The 7,312-nt window shown below is 37.6% G+C and overlaps 1 pseudogene across 1 annotated transcript; it reads right to left on the bottom strand.

Moving 5' to 3' along the window:
- Window positions 1–3,011: 3,011 nt before the first annotated feature.
- Window positions 3,012–3,390, bottom strand: LOC308434032 (small ribosomal subunit protein eS25-like; annotated as a pseudogene). Its single transcript has one exon. The product of its transcript is annotated as a small ribosomal subunit protein eS25-like (transcript).
- Between the last annotated feature and the right edge of the window lie 3,922 nt (window positions 3,391–7,312).

The raw sequence follows: 7,312 nt of genomic DNA, 5'->3' as shown, positions 1-7,312 counted from the left end.
TTATGTATCCATTCCTCTGTTGAAGGACATTTGGGTTCTTTCCAGCTTCTGGCTATTATAAATAAGGCTGCTGTGAACATGGTGGAGCATGTGTCCTTGTTATACGTTGGATCATCTTTAAGGCATATGCTCAGAAGTGGAATCCCTGGGTATTCAGGTAGTACTATGTCCAATTTTCTGAGGAACCACTGGACTGATTTCCAGAGTGGTTGTACCAGCTTACAACCCCACCAACAGTGGAGGAGTGTTCTTCTTTCTCTACATTCTCACCAGCAACAGCTGTCATCTGACTTTTTGATCTTTGCCATTCTGACTGATGTGAGGTGGAATTTCAGGGTTGTTTTGATTTGCATTTCCCTGATGACTAGAGCATTTCTTTAGGTGCTTCTCAGTCATTTGACATTCCTCAGTTGAGAATTCTTTGTTTAGCTCTGTACCCAATTTTTTAAATAGGATTGTCTGATTTTCTGGAATCTAATTTCTTAAGTTTTAGTCCTCTGTATATATTGGAAATTAGCCCTCTATTAGGTTTAGGATTGGTAAGGATCCATTCCCAATTTGTTGGCTGCCTTTTAGTCTTTTTTATAGTGTCCTTAGCATTACAGAAACTTTGTAATTTCATGAGGTTCCATTTGTTGATTCTTGCTCTTAGAGAACAAGCCATTGGTGTTCTGTTCAGGAAAATTTCCCCTGTGCCTATGTGTTCTAAGCTCTTCCCAACTTTTTTTTCTAATAGTTTCAGTGTACCTGGTTTTATATGCAGATCTTTTATCCTCCTGCACTTGAGCTTTGTACAAGGAGGTAAGAAAGGATCAATTTGCATTTTTCTGCATGCTGAATGCCAGTTGATCTGACACCATTTGCTGAAGAGGCTGTCCTTTTTTCATAGAATGTTTTTAGCTCCTTTGTCAAAAATCAAGTGACCATAGGCGTATAGGTTCATTTCTGGGTCTTCAATTCTGTTCCATTGATCTACCTGCCTATCTCTGTACCAATACCATGCGGTTTTTATCACAATTGTTTATAATATAGCTTGAGGTTAGGGATGGTGATTTTTCTCGGAAGTACTTTTATTGTTGAGAAACCTATACTAGTTATTTTTGTTATTTCAGATGAATTTGCAGATTGCTCGTTCCAACTCTGTGAAGAATTGTGTTGGAATTTTGATGCGGATTGCATTCAATCTGCAGATTTCTTTTGGCAAGATGATTTCTTTTTACAATATTGATTCTTCCAATCCATGAGCATGGGAGATCTTTCTATCTTCTGAGATCTTCAATTTCCTTCTTCAGAGATTTGAAGTTCTTGTCATACAGATCTTTCACTTGCTTAGTTAGGGTCTCCCCATGGTATTTTATATTATTTGTGGCTATTGTGAAGGGTGTCTTTCTCCTAATTTCTTTCTCAGCATGTTTTTCCTTCAAGTAGAGGAAGGCTACTGATTTGAGTTAATTTTATATCCAGCCACTTTGCTGACGTTGTTTATTACCTATAAAAGTTCTCTGGTGGAATTTTTGGGGTTATTTATTTTGGGGTTATCATACCATCTGCAGATAGTGATATTTTAACTTCTTCCTTTCCAATGTGTATTTCTTTGATTTCTTTTTGTTGTTTAACTGCTCTGGCCAGGTCTTCGAGTATTGTATTGAATAGGTAGGGGGAGAGTGGGTAGCCTTGTCTAGTCCCTGATTTTAATGAGATTGCTTCAAGTTTCTCTTCATTTAGTTTGATATTGGATATCAGTTTGCTGTATATTGCTTTTACTATGTTTACATATAGACCTTTGATTCCTGATCTTTCCAGAACTTTTACTATTAAGGGGTGTTGGATTTTGTCAAATGCTTTCTCAACATCTTGTGAGATGATCATGTGTTTCTTTTTCTTTGAGTTTGTTTACATGGTGGATTACTTTGATGGATTTTCATTTATTGAACCATTCCTGCATTCCTGGGATGAAGCCTACTTGATCATGGTGAGTGATCATTTTGATGTGTTCTTTGATGTGGTTTGCAAGAATCTTATTGAGCATTTTTGCATTGATGTTCATGAGGAAAATTGGTCTGAAGTTCTCTCTCTTTGTAGCGTCTTTGTGTGGTTTAGGCATGAACATAATTTTGGCTTCGAAGAATGAGTTGGGTAGTGTTCCTTCTTCTTTTATTTTGTGGAATAGTTTGGAGAGTATAGGTATTAGGTCTTCTTTGAAGGTCTGATTGAACCCACCTGGTCATGGGCTTTTTTTTTTTTTTTTTTTTTTGGTTTAGGAGGCTTTTGATGACGGCTTCTACTTATTTTTAGGTGTTATGGGACTGTTTAGATAGTTTATCTTATTTTTTTATTTAACTTTGTTACCTGATATCTGTCTAGAAAATTGTCTATTTCATCCAGAATTTTAAGTTTTGTTGAGTATAGGTTTTTAGAGTAGGATCAGATAATTTCTTGGATTTCCTCAGTTTCTGTTGTTATGTCTCCCCTTTTATTTCTGATTTTATTAATTTGGATACTCTCTCTTTGCCCTTCAGTTAGTCTGGTTAACGGTTTATCGATCTTGTTGATTTTCTCAAAAAACCGACTCCTGGTTTTGTTGATTCTTGATATAGTTCTTTTTGTTTCTACTTGGCTGATTTCTGCTTTGAGTTTGATTATTTCCTGCCATCTGCTCCTTTTAGATGTATCTGCTTCTTTTCGTTCTAGAGCTTTCAGATGTGCCATCAAGCTGCTAGTGTATGCTCCCTCCAGTTTCTTTCTGGAGTCCCTAAGAGCTATGAGTTTTCCTCTGAGTACTGCTTTCATTGCATCCCATAAGTTTGGGTACCTTGTGCTTTCATTTTCATTAAATTCTAAAAAATCCTTAATTTTTTCTTTTAATTTCTTCCTTGACCATATTATCATTGAGTAGAGCATTGTTCAGTTTCCATGTGTGTGTGGGCTCTTTGTTGTTTTGCTGTTATTTTTTTTTTTTTTTTGATTCAATAAAGTTTTATTTTCTCAAATATACAGCTGATTGAACTTGTTCATGCATCTTCACCAGCAGCTGAGGCATCTTTACCCTTTGAGTTTCTAGTGTAAATTACTTGAGCTCTGTACTTTGAAACCAGGTTTATAAGTCCTTTTCTAAGTAGCTCTTGAAGGGCTGCCCTGGCCAAGGAACCTGGAATCTTCAATCTCTTGGAGACCACGGCTGGAGTAATAAGCTTATAGTTGGGAACTTTCTTACAAAGTTTGTTGTATGTAGCTTTTGTCAAACAGGGCGAGATTGTTCAGCTTGTCCCAAACTTTGCCTTTGGACCATTTCTTCTTTTTGTCCTTGCCATCAGATTTATTTACTGGGTCTTTGTCTTTTCTGGACAACTTTCCGACATCTTTCTTCTTCTTGTCATCTTTAGGTGGCATGGCAAAGCTCAGAGAGTAGTACGGACCACAGCAGCCTTACTAAGATGTCGGAAGAAAAGCTGTTTTGTTGTTATTAAAGACCAGCTTTAGTCCATGATGATCTGATGAGATGCATGGAAGTATTTCGATCTTCTTATATTTGTTGAAACTTATTTTGTGACCAACTATATGGTTAGTTTTGGAGAAGGTACTGTGAGGTGCTCAGAAGAAGGTATATTCTTTTGTTTTAGGATGAAATATTCTGTAGATGTCTGTTAATCCCAACTGGTTTATAACCTTTGCTAGTTTCACTGTGTCTCTGCTGAGTTTCTGCTTCCATGATCTCTCCATTGATGAGAGTAGGATGTTGAAGTCTCTTACTTCATATATTGTGACACAATATACGCTTTGATATTTATTAAGATTTCTTTTTATGAATGTGGGTACCCTTGTATTTGGAGCATAGATGCTCAAAATTGAGAATTCATCTTGATAGATTTTTCCTGTGATGAGTAAAAAGTATCCTTCTTTATCTTTTTTGATAATTTTTTGTTGACAATCTATTTTATCCAACATTAGAATAGCGACTCCAACTTGTTTCTTGGGATACTTTTCTTGGAAGGCTTCTTCCCAGCCTTTTTCTCTGAGGTGGTGTCTGTCTTTGTCTCTGAGATGAGTTTCCTGTATGCAGCATAATGGTGGGTCCTGTTTAAGTATCCAGTCTGATAGTCTATGTCTTTTATTGGGGAATTGAGTTCATTGATGTTAAGAGATTCTAAGGAATAGTGATTGTTGTTTCTTTCTTTCTTTTTTTTTTTTTTTTTTTTTTTTTTTTTTTTTTTTTTGTTAGAGGTAGCTTATGTTTGTGTGCTTTTCTTCTTTTGGTTTTCTTGCATGATTATTTTTTTGCTTTTCCTTAGGTGTAGTTTCCTACCTTGTGTTGGACTTTTCCATCTATTATCCTTTTTAGGGTTGTGTCTGCGGACAGATATTTTGTAAATTTGGTTTTGTCCTGGAATATCTTGGTTTCTCCATCTATGGTCACTGAGAGTTTTGTTGGATATAGTAATCTGGGCTGGCATTTGTGCTCTCTTAGGGTCTGTATGATGTCTGTTCAGGATCTTCTAGCTTTCGTAGTCTCTGTTGAGAAGTCTGGTGTAATTCTGATTGGTCTGCCTTTATATGTTACTTGTTCTTTTTCCCTTACCACTTTTAGGATTCTTTCTTTGTTTTGAACATTTGGTGTTTTGACTATTACGTGTCTGTAAGAGTTTCTTCTCTGGTCCAATCTATTTGGAGTTCTTTAGGCTTCTTGTATGCTCATTGTCATCTCGTTCTTAAGGGTAGAAAAGTTTTCTTCTATGATTTTGTTGAAGATATTTACTGTGCCTTTTAGTTGGGAGTCTTTGCTTTCTTCTACCCCTATTATCCTTAGTTTTGATCTTTTCATTTTTTCCTGGATATCCTTTGGGTTATGAGCTTTTTGGTTTTTGCATTTTATCTGACTGTTGTCAATGTTTTCTATGTTGTCTGTCCCAAGATCCCTTCTTCCATCTTTTGTAATTTGTTGGTGATGCTTGCATCTATGACTTCTGATTTTTTTTCTTAAGTTTCCTATCTCCAGGGTTGTCGCTTTTTGTGATTTCTTTATTGTTTCTATTTCTGTTTTCAATTCCTTCACCTCTTTGGTTGTGCTTTCCTGTAGTTTTTTGAGTGATGTTTGTGTTTCCTCTTTAAGGGCTTCTTATTTGTTTACGTGTGTCCTTCTGTAATTGTTTAAGCGAGTTATTCATGCACTTCTTGAAGGTCTCCATTTTCATTATGAAGTATGATTTCAAGTCTAAGTCTTGGTTTTCTGGTGTGTTGGGAAATCCACTACTTGCGGTGGTGGGAGAGCTGCGTTCTGATGTTGCCAGGTTGTCTTGGTTTCCATTGCTTAGGTTCTTTCACTTTTCTCTTGACATCTTGTTATCTGTGATTATAGGTGATCTTGTCTCTTTCTGGAGCTTGTTTCTCCTGAGGGCCTGAGGGCCTGTGGGCTCAGGAAGGAGATTGCTTCTGGGTGTTTGACTCTCTTCAGGCAGGCAGTGAATTCTGATGGCAGTGACTCTGTTCCTTCTCTGTGTGGTCAAGTGGGAGGGTGCTTGTGAGGCTAATCTGGGAGGTCTGCTATCTGGGTGCAGGTTCTGATGGCAATCACCGGCCCTTATTTTAGGCTGGAAAGACCTGATCTTAGAGTGCACCATGGTATCTGTGCTCTGAGAGATGCTGGAGATCCCTCTCCAGATAGCTGGTGGGGATGTGTGGGTGACTCACTGTTGCTCAGGTCTGAGAGTGCTTCTGAGGCTGATCTGGGAGCTCAGCCATTTGTGTGCAGGTCTTGAGATCTGATGCCGGTCACTCAGCCCTCTCTCTGGGCCGGAAAGGCTTAATTAAAAAAATGTTTAAAAGGTACTTAAGGGGCTAGAGTGATGGCTCAGTGGTTAAGAGCACTGACTGCTTTTCCAGAGGTCATGAATTCAATTCTCAGCAATTACATGGTGGCTCACAACTATCTGTAATGGGGATTCAATGTCTTCTTCTGATGTGTCTGAAGAGAGTGGCAGTGTACTCATATACACAAAACAAATAAACATGTGAATAAAAATATATCTTAAAAGAAGGGACTTAAAATTGTTTTTTTTCTAAACTCCATTTGATAATATTACTCTTATTATATTGAGGGAGATTAAAATTATTGTAATAGGAAACAGTGTAGATTTCATCACAGATTTTTGACAATTTGCTTAAGAATAAATGTTAAGCTCTTGAAAAGATAGAAGTATAGAGTTGATACCAAAATGAAAGTAAGAGATTAGGATGGGAGCAGATATACTAGATCTCTTCCAAGTCACTGACCAACTTCTTGAGGATACCCAATTTCACCTGAAATTTTGTTTAGCACAGAATTCAATGCACTATATGGACATGTCCTGCTATTAGCACCATACCTGTCTCTCAGTTAAGGCTTCTATTGCTGTGAAGAGCCACCATAACCAAGGTGGCTCTGATAAGGGACAACATTTAATTAGGATTAACTCACAGTTTCAGTCCATTAATATCATGATAGTAGGCACAGCAGTGTCTAGGCAGACATGATGCTAGAGAAGGAGCTGAAAGTTCTGCATCTTGATCCGAGTGCAGCCAGGAAAAAACTGACTCTTTATCATTGAGCAGAGCTTTGAAACCCACCCCCACAATGACACAGTTCCTTCAACAAGGCCACACCTCCTAATAGTGCCACTCCTTATGAGCCAAGCAGAGTCAATCTACCACAACCGATAAGGTCCTTCTTTATTGAAATATGAGATGCCCCTGGGAAGCACTCTGTTCTCAGGACCTCCTGTAGTCTCATTAAACTCAGAAGGGGAGTATCAGATGAAGTCAGACTAGTGGGGCAAACTAATATGGTAATAAACCATTCAGTAAATATTTATAGCAGGCTTTCCACATGCCAACTGTGTTGTGACTTTCTGACAGTGAACTTTCAGATGAAAGAATGCACTGTAAAGAATTATAATTTGATGGGTTTTGCAGTAAGTGTTCATGAAATCTGTTGTTCATAATATTAAATAAAACTTTCACTGTTTCCATCTATTCCAATAGATTGACGTCAATAGCCCTTGTTAATGCTCTTATACTGAAACAAAGCTCTTTAAAGGTTGTTGCTCATTCCACTAAATATATCTCATACTTATTCATTTGTGTGTTGGGAATAGTGAAGTCAGCAGGAAGGGAGTTCTTGCCGGCAGTTACTCAGGTTCCCTCCTGCTAACCTTCTCTCCCCGTCAACCCTCGCTAACTTCTAGCATTTCTGCTCCCAGAGAGAAGTAAATAAAATACTTAGTTGTGAAAGAAATTATTTCTACAGGGATTCTGCTTAGAAATCAGGTGTAGAAGCACA

Source organism: Micromys minutus (assembly GCF_963924665.1).
Source record: "Micromys minutus genome assembly, chromosome: 1".
Taxonomy (NCBI): domain Eukaryota; kingdom Metazoa; phylum Chordata; class Mammalia; order Rodentia; family Muridae; genus Micromys; species Micromys minutus.
Note: the sequence above shows the minus strand (reverse complement) of the source record. Positions and strands in the feature narration are given on the sequence as shown.